Raw genomic sequence first — 17414 nt, 5'->3', positions numbered from 1 at the left:
CTGCACAAAAGAATATAAAAAAAACAAAAAAAAAAACAGATAGTGACAAGAAAGAAGTTTAGGAAATCAAGAAATTAAGGCATTCATTTGTTAGGTTTTATTATATTCCTTTCTGTAACATAATTTATACATATAATTAGTAGAACAAAAATATAGCTTTCCAGAAAATTTTCTCTATTTTTGTGGATGATTTTCTAATAATCCTCATTTTTTAAAAAACACATTTTTAGATAATTTTCTTTTCACCTTTTGCTAATTTATTGCAATTTCTGGGACTTTTTTGCACATTACATGTTTCTGAAAGTAATTAAATCAATTTGCTCAGGTTTCAAAGAGTCAAACAGCTTGTGAAAGGTGCCTCCCCGGGCAATAGATGGAAGATCGGAGAGAAACAGGGTTGTTGAAATGTTTGTCACGGCATTTATTAGTCAGACTGTGAAGTTGCAACCACACGTGCAGCCTGAAGTCACAGCTGAAGATACACTGTTTCCCAACAAGTGGCAGACAGCAGCATGAAGACACCTCGGCTATGATGGAAGTGTTGAACTGAACTGTTGTGGTTAAGAAGGGGAGAGATGTAAAGGCTGAACTTGTCTTTGTCAGTGGGAATAGTTAAACCGCGGCTGTAAAAAGTTGAGCACAAACAGAAATACTTAAAGCTTCTTATAAATGTCACAGACTGGCTCTAAGTGCAGGAGACACACAAATAAAGTGATTTATTAACCAAAAAAAGTCAAACTCAAATTCTTTCCTGGGGAGCCACTTTTGCAAAATGACAGGAGGCCAGGGGCCAATCGCAGCGGGCCGATACATGTTTCTAGGATCTTAGGATACTTCTCGGATTTTAGGACATTTCAAGGATTTTAGGACATTTCTCAGATTTTAGGACGTTTCTTGGACTTTAGGATTTTTCTCAGATTTTAGGATGTTTGTCAGATTTTGGGACATTTATATGATCCTAGGACTTTTCTCGGTTTTTATGACATTTCTCAGATTTTGTGACAATTCTCGGATTCTAGGATGTTTCTAGGATTTTAGGGCGTTTCTCAGATTTTAGGACGTTTCTCAGATTTTAGGAAATTTCTTGAATTTAAGGAAGTTTCACAGATATTTTGAAGATTTAAAGACATTTTGAAGATTTTAGGACATTAGGGTCTTAGCTAGGGCCTCTGATGGATGGTGCAGGGGATCCTCCACTGGCACTTTTCTTGAGAAACAAGCTCTATTTTGATGCTGTTTATGCACTTTGGCACCTTATGTATACTAAAGTACAAAAACAATTCACAGTGTGAATCACTTTATTTTTATTTTTAATTGGAAAATGGCTAGGGGGCCACCCAGCACTTTATCAGAGGCCAGATTTGGCCCACGTGCCTCATATTGAGTCTCATTGCTGTAGAGTCAGTGGAGTCGGGAGTGGATGAGTTGAAATTAACAAACAAAGAAAAAGAAAAAGGAAACAAAAGACACAAAGCAGAGAGGTGTGTTGAGGAGGTCAGTGTTGAGGCCCAGGTGTGTCCCAGGTGTGTCTCATACCACTGACTGCACTCAATCAAGTCAGCTGCCCTGCAGAGAGCACGGCACGCGTACAACAGCTGTCACAAAAACCACAAAAAAAGGTGTTTGTGCTTCTGTTCTTGCTTTTCGCACTCTGATTTTTGCCTTCATCAGTCAGAGTCTGGCAAAAAGAAATGGAATAAAATGACAGTTGTAGGGGTTTTTCCCAAGCAACTTTCTCAAGCAACGAATTTGTATGTATGAGTATGTTTAATCCCAGAGGTAATCAGTGTGTGTGTGTGTGTGTGTGTGTGTGTGTGCGAATGCACACGCACGCACGCCCGCACATGTGTGTGTTTCATCAGTCATCTGAATGTGTTTATCTCTGTGGCGCTTGCTGCCTCAGGAGGCTGTTTCCAGAGAAATGTGTGGGAATCTCACTGACTGGAGCCGCAGCAGAGCGTTAGCTGCTCATGTTGCCTCATATGAGTTACCACACAAACACACACACACACACACACACACACACACACACACACAAACACGCACAAACGCAGGCACACACCCCTTCCTGTTTACCCAAAACAAAATGAAAACTGGAAAAACCAAACTCTGTTGAACTCTGATGAAGAGCTGCAGGTTGGATCATGACTCGGGAGACGTTGACGGCGGTTACGTTGGCGGCAGCTGGCAGGTCGCCTTTCAATTGTTTTTTTCTTTTAGAGCTTCAAAGTCTACCTGTGCCATTCAGAGCAGGACAAAAGGCCACGGCTGAAAAGCTTTAATGAATCTCAGCTCAAGTAAAAAAGCTCCTGATATTCCTGTTGAACCAACACGCCTCAAACAGCCTCCAAACAAACACATAATCTCTCTGAACATTGTAACCTGGAAATCTAGCCGCAGTCACACCCTGATTGAGTTATATCAGCACTCAATGTTCCCAGGACTTCCCTGACTGACACCTGCCTCCATCCTCATTCCTCCCATTCCTCCCAAACACAAGCTGCTCCCCTCTCTGAGCTCAAACTTAAGCAGCAGTCAAACACAACTTCTGTTTTTAGAGTGCAAAGATGCAACGGGGGCAATGAAAGAGCGAGCCGTGGGCGGGCGCACGTTTACAGGTATACGACTCTGCCGAAGACAAGCCTGCTCTTGTGAGTCGGCTTTCAAACGCAGCTCAGAGTAAATTTACTTTAGGAGGAAGCAAACAGTGTCAGCTGATAGAGAAAGAGCAAACAGCCGCCTCAGAGGACAGAGACACAGTGAAGACACTCTGCTGATGACATCAGCGGTTAACAGCATGAAGGTGGAAACGTGGTCAGCTGCATGAGTGTGTGACAAAGGTCTCGCTGTCGTGGGCAGATGATCGTGACAATAGGGAGTAGAAACAATAATGAAAAGTTAAACTCATTCATTTTTTTTTGTCTTATGTGAGCACAGCGTCAGCAGAGGAAGAGAAATGAAACTGAGAATGTTTTCATGCACAGTAGCTAGAGACATTTACCCTTTGAGCTACTTTTATAAACCTATATTATTTATACAGTCTGTGATATCAACCCAATCACAATCATAACTGTTTTTCTTACACTAACCGCTGCATCACGTATATATAATCAAACGGCGCTGAGCAAACTCTGCCTTCATTTATTAGTTTGAAGCCATCTAAAGAAAATCAATGTCAGTTAAGTGTACGCTATATTCAGAATATTATCAGCACTTTACCTCGCTGTCAGACAGCCCTGACTGACGAGGATTTGAAGCCATTATATCAAAAACACCAAACTGAGAAAAACATTTTACTCCGCTGAACGGCGGAGCTGCTGCTCTACTGCTGCTCTACTGCTGCTCCACCACTGCTCTACCGCTGCTCTACAGCTGCTCTACCGCTGCTCTACAGCTGCTCTACCGCTGCTCTACCGCTGCTCTACTGCTGCTCTACCGCTGCCTCCATCAGCTGCTGTGGAAGCTAAAGAGTAAAAACAACATTCAAATATAGTGCATTTTTAAACTGTTTTTTTTTAGGTGGCTGAAATACATTTTGCTGCTTCCACAGCAGGACATCGCTCAGCTTCTGTGCCAGTGTCATGGGACTGTACTTTATTTGGGGCTGGGGTGTGACTTTTATTTAAAATAAATATAAAATAAGACCTTTTTGAGTTGTATCTTGCTCACCTAAGCCGAAATTAAAAACACAAGTCCCTCCTCAGTGCTTACATTTTTTAAATTACCTGACCTGTTTTGCAGCAGCCCTTCCCTTCTCATAAATAACAAACAGTTCCTATCCCCAAACCACCAAGGGAGGCCAGCAAGGCGACTAGGAGCACTTGCAGAACACCAAGTCCAGTCTCAGTCTGACTAAGGTGTTTACATGATGGAATAACTCGACTTTCAATCGAGTTATCTGAGTGCATTAGTCCGATTTTGTGAAATTCCATTTCATCCGATTTCAGTCGGAGTGAAGTGTTTACATGTATCTCAAAAGTCCAGTTTTAGTCAGACTGACACAAAAATCACGTAAACGTACTGATTAAGATGTTTGAGAATAAATCAGATCAGTTTTGCTGATGAATGAAACATGAAGATCTGAAGCAGCAGTAAAGTCCGACTGCACAGCTGACTGAAACTGACGTCATTTAGTCATGAGGTCATTTCCTGTGTAAAGGCTGTCAGACTGCGAGACTCGGCCGGAGGCTCCACAGTCACCTAATCTGCTCCAGTGAGGGGGTGGATGAGGCAGCGGCATCACGCCAATCCAAGTGGACAACCTGACCACAACACAAGACTGAGGAATTTTAATGACTGTGAGGAGATTTTATTCACGTGGACGCTCAGCTGACTCTTCAGAAACCAGAGAGGAAGTAAAAAGGTGAATTATGAGGTCTCTTTAAAGCACGGCAAAGCACAATTCAGACTCTGCAGAACTGAAAATACAGCTTCTAGAGAAGCAGCAGATCTGCGGGGAGTTTGTAAAGTAGAATGAATCATCACCAGACAAAAACTTAATTCATTAGCTTTAGTTTTACTGTGGGCAGACATTGTTTCAGCACCCAAAAAATGGTCTGACAGCGGCTCAGGCAAACATCTCTCCTAAAGGAAAAAAAGCTCAGACTCACAGAGGCAGGAACAAGACGTCACTGTGTTGACACCCAAGTGGCAATCGTTTCAGGCTGCAATAACGTTTGCTTCTTCAGAAAGGACGAAGAAGACTAAAACATAAATAAAAGTTTTGCTTTTTCTTTTTAACGTCTGAGAACACTGCTTCTTCAGTTGTCGACTCACCGGCGTGAACGACCCTGTCACGTCAGTTTGTTTGCACACAGAGTTTCTGGCTGCTGCACACGTGGTGGAAGAGCATGAAATCAACAGACCAATTCACAAATGTGAGTTCAGTCTGCAGTTCATTTTCAATTTCCAACGGTCGTTATTGACATCTGTACACCAGCCAATGGGCCAAACAGAACATGTGACACAACGCTGAGTGTCAGACAAACGTAAACAGACTGCAGCGTGCAGAGATGAGCTGCGACGGAGGAGCGTCAACATGTCAGCCATCTTTGTTGTTTTCCAAAGTGCATCAACTACACTTCTCTTCACTCAGCTAGCTTTCTGCTCATTGTTGTGTCTCGAGCCAAAATACTTTATTGTTTACTTTGCGTTAAGCACAAAGGCTCTGCAGGTTGTCAGCATGTCAACATTATGTTTAAAAGCAAGAAATTCACTATGGTTAGGAAAAGATCATATTTAAGCCTTTGAAACCTGAGCAAAGTGGTTTGATTTCTTTCAAAATCACTCGGTGAAGGCATAAGCAACTTAATAAGACATAGCCCAAAAATCAGCACAAAATTGATAAAACAGTTCCAAGAGAATTACTTGAAAAATTGCACACAAAAAAAGTAAAGAAATAAAAAATGAACAAGGAAATGACCTAAATAAAGTGCTGTAAGGTGAAAATAAAGTAAAAAATAATAATTAATTTTTTATATTTTTTTTCTGATACATAATTTTAAATATAAATTATTATAATAAAAATATTGTTTTTGAGACATTTCTCTCATTTTTTGGATACCTTTATAATAATCCTGCTCTCTTTTTTAAAACTATTTTAGGTCACATTTTCTTGCATTTATGCAAGAATTTATGGAACATTTCTTGCATGTTGGTCGTGACTTTCTCCCCAAAAGAAATCAAAGAAAAGAAATCAAACCAGTTTGCTCAAAAGGTCAAACAGTTTGTAAACACAATGCAAGAAAACTGATTTTGATTCAGGTTTCAAAGGGGTAAAATAACTGATTTTGTAGGCATGATCACAGCTCGAAATGCAGCCGATGGCTCAATAAATCACAAATGATTTTGTTGTTTGTTTGTCTTGAACGTTGGTCTGCAGCTTGACAGTCATCTTTCCAGCCTCTCCTCGACCTCCAGATGATAAAGTCAGCTCATGCATATAAAATCTAAACTGTCACAGTAGTAATGTTAAGAAAATACGGACAAAATATACAAATGTCACATATTTGTGGTCTGCAGAAACATACCAACATTATCCTTTGTTAAAATTGACTTGCTTTGAGTGTTTTTATAAATATTTAGTGCATATTTTTTTCTAAATTAGATTTTTATCAGTTGAAATGTGTGGAGAAGAGGCTTTCAATAAACTCTTGCGCTGCTGTAGGAAATAAACATTTGTGATCGCCTCCTTTTCTCCACATGTTGAAACTAAAACTCAGCTCCTCCTAGAGATATATTGGAGTGTATCACAATAAAACAGGCTAATTTTAGGTGGAATATCACTTTAACACGGCAGCTCTTATCGGCAGAGGCTGAAACTTGCGTAGGAGTGTGTATAAACCGCAGTCTGAAACTTGAGCGCTGTGTCTTTAAAGAGCGTGGGCGAGCGTAGTGAAAGAATGTGGGGAGAGAGCCAAACTCTGCCTCACATTCTCTCAGCTCAGACGTGTGTTTCCCCCGTCCACACACTCCAGTGTCAGGCCCTTTAATTAAGTCAAATGTGTGTGTGTGTGTGTGTGTGTGTGTGTGTGTGTGTTTGTGTGCATGCATGCGTCTGTGTGTGTGTGTGTGTGTGTGTGTGTGTGTGGGAGGCACAAGTTGGCCCGTGTTTCACTAAAAACACTGAAGGTGTGAGATTTTTTTTGAAGGTAAAGCAGGGAATTTTTCTCTGTGGGCGCTGATAAAGCACAGTCTTACAGGAAAGCCGTCACCAAAACACGCTTTTTTGGACGTGACCCGAGGCCACCACGAGAAGACGACTGAAAACTTGAGAAAATGTGACACTAAAAGAAAAACAGAGCTTGTTCAGTCAACAAACAGTCTGATGTTTGCAGCCTGAGAAGCGTATCTCATAACCTCAGACACAGTTTGGATTTAGATGAGTGTTTTTCAGACATAGAAGGAGCTTTTAAAATAATAGCAAGGGCAGAAAACATGCTAAAACAATGTGGACTCATGTTGCATTCCCAAAACATTTGGTCATGTGCAAGAAAATTATTACTTTTCCATAACTTTGGTACCAAATGCTTCAGTGTGTCAGCAGATTCAGGGACTGTGTCTGTTTTAACCCTCTGAAACCTGGATCGACATTGGTTTGATTTGTTTTAAAAGCACAGCTTAAGAGGCAATTAGCAACTCGGTAAGAGTTGTCCTGAAAATTGCAAAAAAATAGGAAAACTGACAAGAAACTGAACCGAAATGAAAGACAGAATGAATAAAATTTAAAAAGAAAGAAAAAAGGAAAAATTAAAACACAAACAATAATCATCTAAGTATAATTGTAAATTTTAAAGTGAATTATTTTTAGCACTTTTTGCCACCTATAGCTTGTTTTTTAAAATAAATATATTTTTTAAACTTAGTTTACCCTTTTTTTTTCTTTTTTGTGTGCTAATTTTCAGGTAAATTTCTTGGAGCTATTTTTACTACTGCCTTGCAAATTTGGAATAATTTTTGAATTTTTTTTTAAACTACAGTTACTACAGTTTTAAGGAGTTAAAGAAGTATTTCACCGATATAAAGAGAGTCCTGACATAAATCTGGTCTGTCTCTGCAGCAGAAAGACACTAATACTTTTGAAACTAGTGATACAGGACCAGAGGAAACAGAAAAAAAGGACTGCGGCATTCACTTTTACTCAAGAAGTAAAGAAAACCTAAAACTACCAGAGTGCACTGCGTCATACTGGAACAATGCTGCATTCAAAAGGAACTCTTGAACTTGTGTTTACGGGAATTGTATAAGAAGTCATGAACTCTGAGGACTGAGGTCTTGAATACCAAAGATATAGAAATGCAGACACCTTATTGGCCGCTGCTCTAAGCTTGCTGTGAAGCATCTGCAAAGGCGCCATATTGGGGAGGTCAAGATCTGCTAGTAAACAAATACATGAGGTGCAGATTTCACTACAAAATCGACTGTAAATCTTTTTATTCTAATCCGATTTTAATGAAATTTGTTTTGTCATTAACATCGGAAAGTGACCATGTTAATGTTTGAACTGATTTCTGTTAGTGGAAGTCATCTAATCAGCTCCATGACAAAACAGTAATGCTCTGAATAACACTGGAATATGCAGACTCCAACTTATGATAAGCGGAATCCAGGGATGGTGTGGAACAAAGTACTTTTACTCAAGTGCTGTACTTCAGTACAATTTCGAGGTACTTGCACTTTAGTTGAGTATTTACATTTTCTGCTACTTTAAATTTCATGCAGCTTCTATTTAAATATACTTCCGCTACATTTCAGAAACATTACACACACGTGTAATAATCTACACACACGATGTATCGTGCATAGTTTATGTGTTCACTTATGCTAATTTGGAAGAACTGGTACGTGCTTTAAACTCACGAGGACAGTCAGATTTATCATTATAAGAACACAGGTGCAAACAGTTCCGGAGTTTAGGAACACGTCATGAATCAGACGTAGACTTTTCTTGCAAACATAAGAAAAATCTAAAGAAGATATTAGTGAATGAGGCAAGTTGTTTTGTTATAAAGTTGGCTGAAAACTGACATGGTATTCCTTTAAGAACAGCAGTTACCAGATCAAGAAAATGTGCAAAAAAAGGACTCACATTCTTAAAACATGAGCTCATCTGCAAGGAAATGATTACGTTCCAGTCATTTTCAGCAGATTTTAGGGACTGTGCCTTATTTGAATAGATTGTTAATCCTTTAATAAAAAAGCAGACAAGGTTCATCGTGGAAAACACGACCTCGCCCTGCTCTGGAGCCCCTTCAGGGTCCAGTGAAGGGCTCTCTGCATTCCTTCACGCTCGGCTCTTGTTTTTCTGCTGGACGTTAGTGAAGCCTGAAAATGCCGCGGATCACTGAGCTAATGCAACACAGTTGATGTTCATGTGACACGGACACCTGAGGTTTGTCATCACACCTGCAGAGCCACTAACGGCTCTGCTGTCCTTTTGTCTCTCAGATATGTGCATCCAACATGTGCTGGCTCCAGCACTGACGTGAACATTTATATTCTCTGTTTTATATCAGAGCAAAGTGCATCAGGTTCAGGTTTTGGATTGTTGGTCGGGGGAATAATTGCAAAAATAGTCGAACTGATGAGTCGGCGTCTGCATTTTATCAAATGACCAATTTCTGCCAATCATATTCAAGGACACAAATTGCAAAAAAACAAACAAAAAAACTCAAAAAGAAGTAACTACAGCTTGATTAGGCAAACAAATGACAGGCTGATTACTGAAAATGTTGCAAAAATACAAGGGCGCAGGAAGGCGGGTGCTGCAGCATCCCCTATTGACGTGGAGTGGAACAACACAGTCTGTAAATAGTGAACAATTTCACCATCTCTTGATATATCTAAACATTTCTTTTGAACAGTATATGACAGGGTGCCTGACAGAAAATATATCTTACAAAAGCCGCTTAAAATGTGCAGATTTTTATGGTTCTTCTAATCTGACAACATCATTTCAGGTGGAGCGTCAGGGTCAGCTCATGGGTCAGCTGAACTTGAGGAAAGATTTAGTTAGCAGGAGCTAATCAATAGTATAAGCAAGCTGAGAGAGACCAGAAAATTACTGAGAAGGGTTTTGAAGTGACATTTTAGATCCATAAAATATGTCTGATGAGAGGACTGCCACTGCAGGAGCACAGCCTGCTAATGACGGAGTGTAGCGACATGATCTGTCCAGAGGACATGAGGTGGTTCAGTGAACGGACCACCGGATGTCCTATGGCCTTCAAAAGGAAATTAGAAAAATTTTGGCACATGCAGTCCAGAGGCAAACACCCCGTTTAAACGAGAATGACCCTACTAAAAACGTAAAGGTTTTTCCTTCGCATTTAAAAAAACCCCAGCATTCATATGGTAACATTGTGAAATGATCATCATGAACACAAAACAACTGATAACACTGTAATGTGCATGCGAGGCCAGTAGTTGGTGGTGTAACTGAATAATGATAAACCATAGAAAAAGAACACACATGCGTGAAGCATCACCGTTCTCACAGGATCGTGCATTGCCAGTTTACAGGCGACAGAAGGGGTAATGTTTCCCAAAGATTAAACTCTGGAACCTGGTTTCAAAAGTTGGCGTTTTCAGAACGCCACTGTCACATGAACAAAAGGCCAAACCACAACAAACATCTCATGCAAGAACAGTTGCCGTGTAAACGGCTCAATCTTGTGTCCAAGGCAAGAGAGCACATCTTTTGGAATAACTGAAACACGAATAATAGTTACTTACTTCTGTTACTTATTATGTAACAGATATGTGAAGCTTAACGTTTCAACAATGCTGTGGTTCACATATAATGAGGTTCAGGCACAAAAACCATCCGGTTATGGGCAGGAAAAAATAAAATACCTGCTTTTGGACGCACGATTATGGCAGGAAAAGCCAGAAATCTCTTGGTAAAAACAGCCTGTTTTGTTGTTTGTTGGTCTCAAACAGTTATCTGCAGTTGGCAGCTGCCTCACCTAAATGCGTGCAGATGCATAGTTACGCACCCACAGTTATACTGCGCAGCACTGCTCTGTAAAAATATGCTCCAGCGCGCATGGCAATAACTGCATTATCATTATTATTTTGCAAGTTAGTGTGTGGGAATTTGTCTGCAAATCTGGGCCAATCAGACTTCACCTCCAACATGAAGTAAACATAGTCAGTCCACAATGTACTGAACGTGGTGTACCTTTTTGTATCACTTTGAATACTCAAATACATTTTTGTTCAGTAAATCAAAACGTTTCCAGTTTTTCTCAACAACAGAGATATAGTTTGACCAGTTTCTCCGCCTCGAGCTTTACATGTTCCTAAATTAATTTCTGCACTTCAACTAGTACAATATCTGCCTACACAAACTCAGACTGTCATTAAAATGTTCTGTGTAGAGACAAGACACGTAGAGAGGAAACAGAGTTAAATCTGGGACATTTGGGGACATAAAGGAGAATGTCTCCTCGACCTTGAGTCTGTGATCACATGCCGTTCGCGGCCTGAGAACGGACACTTGAAGTCTATTATTATTCAGAGCTTGTTGCACTGTCGTCACATGGGACTGTTCTCTCAGGAGCGCTGCGTTCCCTCTGTCCCACGCCTCTCAGGTTTCAGCATCAGAACCTGAGACAGTTTCAGTCGACACTGATTTCCTCAGGTCATAGCGTCCGAGAGTCGGGGAACTTGTTAGAAAATAAGTGGAGGTGAAGGAGGTTACGGCTCCTTTTCATTTCTGCTTTCTTTTTAATTAACTAAGAATTTATCCCAAAAAAAACTAAATATCAGAAGCTCGATGTTTGGTTGGTCAAAGCGGATTTCTGGTTCCGCGGTTGACAATGTGATGACTATACTCAGCATCACTGACAGATATCGGATATATTGTCAAGTTACTGGAAAAACAAACTTAAACACGACAGTTTGCCATGTGCTTTTGTTGCCTAAACATACCCATGTGCAGCGTCATCCCACCATGTGCATTTGTGGACATCATGGTAGTGGCGTCCCAAAACATAGAACGATGCTCAGACATAATATGTGGATCCAGAAGTCTACTGACAAAGCTGCAATATGTGACGAGTTGAGATGAAAACACAAGCACATGATGGGATGACTCTGCCTGTGGTTATGTTTAGGCATCAAAAGCACATGGCAACCAATGCTGGCACGTCAACAAACGCACATGCTGGCACTGACAGATAGGTTCAAGGTTTCGAAAGAGACACATGGTAATGTGTAGCCAGGTTCTGTCTGACCGTGCTCTCAACCTGACGCTGTCCAATCATGCAGACGCAGCAGGTACCGTCAGGCTGTCAGTCGACCAATAATCTCCGGCCGCGTTTGCAGCTGATGCCGTCCAGTGGCTTTTCTTGTTGATGCGAAATGTAGCTTTTTGCTTTGGGATTTTATGCTGAAAGCATTGACAAAGTGGCCATATTTGAGGACTTCAGAATAAGAACAAGCTGGATTATTACCTGAATTTCAAGTGCTCAGATTTTCGGTTTTATCTGGAAATAAATTGCTTCAGATGATCTGGATAAACTGTTTACAATTGGTCTGATTGCCTTTGTGTTATTTTGATCCAGCGGGCACGGCTCATCACTTGAGTAGGTGATATATTTTCATTTTATGCGCAGTATTTTCTTTTTTGTATTTATAACGTTTTATGTCTGTGCATGTGTAGATACTGAGCATGTATGTTTGAAGTGGTATGTGAGTGTGTGTGATTCTTTTTAAGTAAATGCTTTTTTGATTCATCTGATTGTTCCCTGTCTGGTCTGACTTCTTCTCTGTGACGTCACAAAATTTCCAGATAATAGCAGTTCCCTTTGTGAGAACACAATTATCTTAGTGACATAAAAGGAAGTCTCAAAATACAAACTTAACAGGAACTCTTCCTGGAGGAAAAGAGACGAACAGTAAAACATAAAATGCAGTGTGCAGTACATTCACTCACACACACACACACACACACACACACAGACACAGAGCGCAGCAGTTTGTTCTCACAGAGGTCAGATAACCTATCACACATTTATCGGAGGAATCTGCTGTCAGTCAGCAGTTACTGAGGTCACACGACAATCTGACTGCAAACACACACGTTTACATCTAAACACCAACACAACCTGCAATGTGCTCTCAAACTCTATTTATACACGACTGCCGTCTGTCCCAGAAGTTTGGGATCATGTTGCCCAACAGTTCTGTCCGTCGGGTTTCAACACTTGTTCCCGCTTATAAAATTTTAAAATAACCGGCTGAATGATGTCATCGCCTGACTGAAGTGTGATATTTTCTCTCTGTGTCCTTGAACGGGGGGGGGGGGTAGCTCATTTCTGGCACAAGTTCAAACCAGTAAATATTCTGTCAGCTTCCTGAGTTTATTTTCTATGTAAATCTGTGATTCTAGTAAGAACATCAAACATTCCCAGACTCGGTACAATGTTAGTTCGTCCCGAGGCGCTCCTCGTGGCCTGTTTACAACTCGTTTGTACAATCAAAATATGAAAAGGAACAAAATCAGCCCGTAGCATTTGTACAGAATGTGATGTACTCTGTGAAGGTGTTTGTGTGTTTGAGCCTCTCCTGTAATCACCGTATCAAACTCGACATTAACCAGGAGACGGAGGAGACGCCACTCTCATATCTGTCCGGCAAATATAGAGCCAGCAGCTGGTTAGCTTGGCATAAAGACCAGAAACAGGGTGAAGTCCGGCTCTGTCCAAATCCCCCCAACAGCTCACTGACACATTATATCTCTGAAAGTCAAGCTCAAAGTGATAGTCGCTGCTTTTACACTGCATGTTCATGGTGGGAATATCGTTACACCGCAGGAGATTTTTAAAGCTGCTAGCAGTTAGCACCATTTATATCTTTGTTATCTGAGAGCAAGTTACGGTCCGTGGGCCAAATCTGGCTCCCAACAGGCTGCTGGGTGGACCACAACCACAAAAACATTCACAATAAAACAATAAAAATAAAGGGATTCACAGCGGGAATTGTTTTTGCACTTTTAGTATACATAAGACGCAAGAGTGCATAAAACAGCATCAAAATAGAGCTTGTTTGTCAAACAAGTGCCAGAGGAGGATCCCATGCAACCCCAGACAGAGGTCCTAGCTAAGACCCTATGTCCTGAAATCCTAGAAATTTCCCAAAATCCAACAAATATCCTAAAATCGTAGAAACATCTTAGAAACTGAGAAATGTCCTAAAATCCTAGAAATGTCATCAAAATTGGGAAATGTACCCAAATCCTAGAAATGTCGTAAAATTCAAGAAACGTCCTAAAATCATAAATGTCCAAAAATACATGCAATGTCCTGAAATCCTTCTGGCAGAATGATAGAGAGTGATGCAGACGTGGAAGTCCACTGTCAAAGCGGCGAATATGTGGCAACATGGGATGAGAGTGTGTGGGTGTATCATACCGCCACAACGGGTGCCTGTCTGTGCGTTCGTGTCTGACGCCGACGTCCACTGAGAAATGTCGTTATTTGACGATTTCAGAGTGAGAACAGGATGCTCCACTGGATGTCACTAAATCCTCCACACCGCAACTTTAAAGTTTTCATTTCTGTAAAAAATGAAAACAAGTCATGGCTCCTCTTTAGAAACAGCATGTGGACTTGTAAAAATCAAAATTATAATTCACGGATCACGGGGGGAAATATTTTTGTACCCTGAGGATCAACATTTTGAGGACATTCCATAAAAAAGTCAGAACTGACAGAACAAACAGAAGTGAGCGTTAAAGAAGGGGAGAAATGAACTCATTAAACCACAAAATAAGTTTAAAATCAATTTGTTTTAGAGTGAACTTCTGAACCTTTGTGTTCTCTGGTTCACCGCTGCAACTCGTGATCAGTACGAGTCTGTTAAGTGGAAACTCAGTCCAGTCATTAGCTGTACTTGCCAAATACTTGCTACTGTGCTGAGGTTTAATTTAAGTTTATTAACTTCCGAGTTCCTCAGACGAGAGACGAGAACTTTGGGAACAGTAAGTAACTTAATTAACTCAATGTACAGAACAGAACTAAATTCGTAAACAGTCCTCTGTCAGCAGATGAAGACACACTGATGATGTTTCTCTGGATATGAAAGCTTTCCTTCATTCTGACCAAATGAGTGTAAACACAGCTCAGCTCACCGCTGAAGCAAACCCACTCCGAAAAACCCAAACAGCTCCTGCACAAACACACTCAGATCAGATGACACGCTGTATGTGCCAAGGCAAACACGCTGCATGCATATATGCACATTTCATGCTGCTGCACATGGACAGCACCTGCAGCAGCGTGTTTCTGCAGGGACGATCATTATTGTTCATCAAGTACATCAGAAATGTAAGGAAAGGAAACACTGACATTAAGGCACTGTCTAAAGAAAAACAAAATTGCCACTCTTTTTTTTTTATTTCTAAGGAAAAGCAACTAGCTAAAAACTTATATAAGAAAAAAAAGTCTAAATATTTTTGGAATTTTTTTTTCACCAAATATTGTGCAAAAATATGTATAAATATGTATATTTTTTAAATAAATCACCAAAATGTTAAAGGGAAAAAAAACAAAAATATGAAGCAAAAATGATTACCAAACGTTTTACAGAAAAAAATCACCACGAATACAAAAAATTTTAAAAAATCATCAAAAAGTTTTAGGAAAAAAGCATTCACCAAAAGTATTTGAAAATCACCAAAAAAAATCAAAGGAAAAACAAAAGCCAGATTTTTTATTATTTTTTAATTTTTTAAAGAAAATTCGTGGGCCCTTGAGTTTGGAGGGCATGTTTCTTTAAAAATGTTGGTGATTTTTTTTGCCAGGCTAAGCTTTCAATGTCCTTAAATCCTGGAGATGTCCCTTCTGCAGACAGTAACTCATCAAGCAACAACGTTTTTATTTCCCTTAACAGGAAGAAAAATACACATATATTTTCAGATAATCTAAGCATGTAATAACCGAGACCAAAAACTAGAAGCATGTCAATGATCTAATTAGTTAACTGATACTGATCCATCTTAATTGCTTTACATACACTCAGTATGATAATCCTCCGCCCACACAGTCATTCCTCAGGGACGCTGATCCACACTTTGCCCCCATCGATCTGATTTACAGCTCTGATAAGAATCGGCAAAAAGAAAAGAAAAATTCCATCATCAGATTAGAGCCAACTGTTTCCTGTCCATGCCACTCGTGTGGCCGCGGGGCAGGGCGCCACACTCACCTCACATCTGCTTAAGCAAATACAAACACACCTCAGGCCAGTTTGTGTGTCTGTACGTTTAATCCAATTCAAACAGTAGAAAAGATCATTGATTAAAGGGGATATAAAGGGAATTTATATCTTTCACTTAATGTCCAATCTACTGATCTGTCCCAACTCTTTAAAGTTTACATCATCATCATTTACTGTCTTACCATGTCTCATAGTTAACCCTTTGAAACCTAAGCAAATTGATTATATTTTTACTTTGAAAAACATGAAAAGTAGGCGATGAGCGACTTGAGAAATGACACATAAATAAACGAGATATTAGTAAAAAAAAAAAAAAAAAAAATTAATAAAAATAAACATGTTCATTTTTAAAAGAGCAGAGAGAAAATGTCCCAAGAAAGTTAAAATAAATACATCAACAAATTAATAAAACAATGAAATGCCCTGAAAAAAATCTATAGTTATAATAATTATAAATAGAGTTTTCTGGACATTTTCCCTATCTAAAAAAAAAAAAAAAAAAAATCCTATTGGTTTTGAAAGAAATCAAACCAATTTCTTGCCTCCAGTAACTGAAAATAAGTCAAACAACTAACTATCTTGTTCACTTTCTGATGCTGAACAAAACAAATTTCATGCAAATGGATTCAGAATTATGCGTATTACAGTCGTTTTTTAAAATAAAATCTGCATCTCTCAGTACACGTGTATTTGTTTGCTAATTCATGATCTTCCCAATATGGCGGCCAGACGCACATCAAACCGTATCTATGCTTCTATAAGGTATAGGCCACTTTTGTGGGCTACAGCATACGCACAACTATAAATCAGTCTTTAAAAGCCAAAAGTTTCCTGAAACAGCTGCTTTCTGTTGTTTTTATAAATGTTGCTCAAACAGGAGGAAACAGTAACTTTGTTGGGGACTATTTTCAGCGGCGGATTAATCCACATTTGGTGTTCTAGTGAGTTTTTGTGTCAGCAAGAATGTTTTATGGTAATGAAGGAACTTCTTTGGATAAACATGGAGCTCTGTGGTGCAGAGGAACATCAGATTTTAACTACTTGTTGTTAGTCGATCATTGTTGGTTTTGTCGACAATAAGAAGAAAAGAGACAACCCGCAGCTTAATTCTTTAAGACGTTTCTTTAAAGGAACTTGAAACGGGAAAGCCAGCTGTTTATGGACACGTCTGTTAAACTGTTAAACCTCTTTACGGGTTTAAAGAAACTGATTGAATTCTACAACAGCAGGATTAAGACGGTAAAACACTGGATTAAACCGACAGTTCAAAATATCACAAATATTTATGATAATTCTAAAAAATCCATCTGACGAGCATTCAGGGTGGAATTGAGTGGATTAATGTTTTCTGAGCAACCTTTTCTTTGTGTCGGTGAAATGACTGACGAACAACACGCAGATCAACACTTTACCAAACAGCTTTTTTTCTTTCTGCTCGTGTGGCGGCGGCGGGATGGAGCTGGCGGGCCTCTTTGTGTCTTTGGTTATCAGCCGAGCGCTTATTTTGTCTCTGCCGTAATCCCCCCATCATCATCCATGGGGGAGGATGAAAGATTTCAGCCCTGACCCAAATTCACAGAAAGGCCGCGAGAGACAAAACAATAGCAAAGCTCAGAGAAAAGCCCCTAATTATGTGTTTTTATACATGCGTGTAGGTGCACTCTGTGGCAGCAGCAGGGGAAACACACTGA

The 17414-nt window shown here is 39.9% G+C and overlaps 1 long non-coding RNA gene across 1 annotated transcript in view; it reads right to left on the bottom strand.

Moving 5' to 3' along the window:
* LOC121946078 (uncharacterized) overlaps positions 1-17414 on the bottom strand; it is a 57800-nt gene that overhangs the window by 32654 nt on the left and 7732 nt on the right. The window contains exon 3 of the long non-coding RNA XR_015778005.1: positions 13917-14062. This is a non-coding gene — a long non-coding RNA (uncharacterized LOC121946078). The remainder of the gene's footprint in view (positions 1-13916; positions 14063-17414) is intronic.

Source organism: Plectropomus leopardus, chromosome 11 (genome assembly GCF_026936395.1).
Source record: "Plectropomus leopardus strain MGB_pleo_1.0 chromosome 11, ASM2693639v1, whole genome shotgun sequence".
Lineage (NCBI taxonomy): Eukaryota > Metazoa > Chordata > Actinopteri > Perciformes > Serranidae > Plectropomus > Plectropomus leopardus.
The sequence above is the reverse complement of the archived record's forward strand: the minus strand, read 5'-3'. Positions and strand labels throughout refer to the sequence as shown.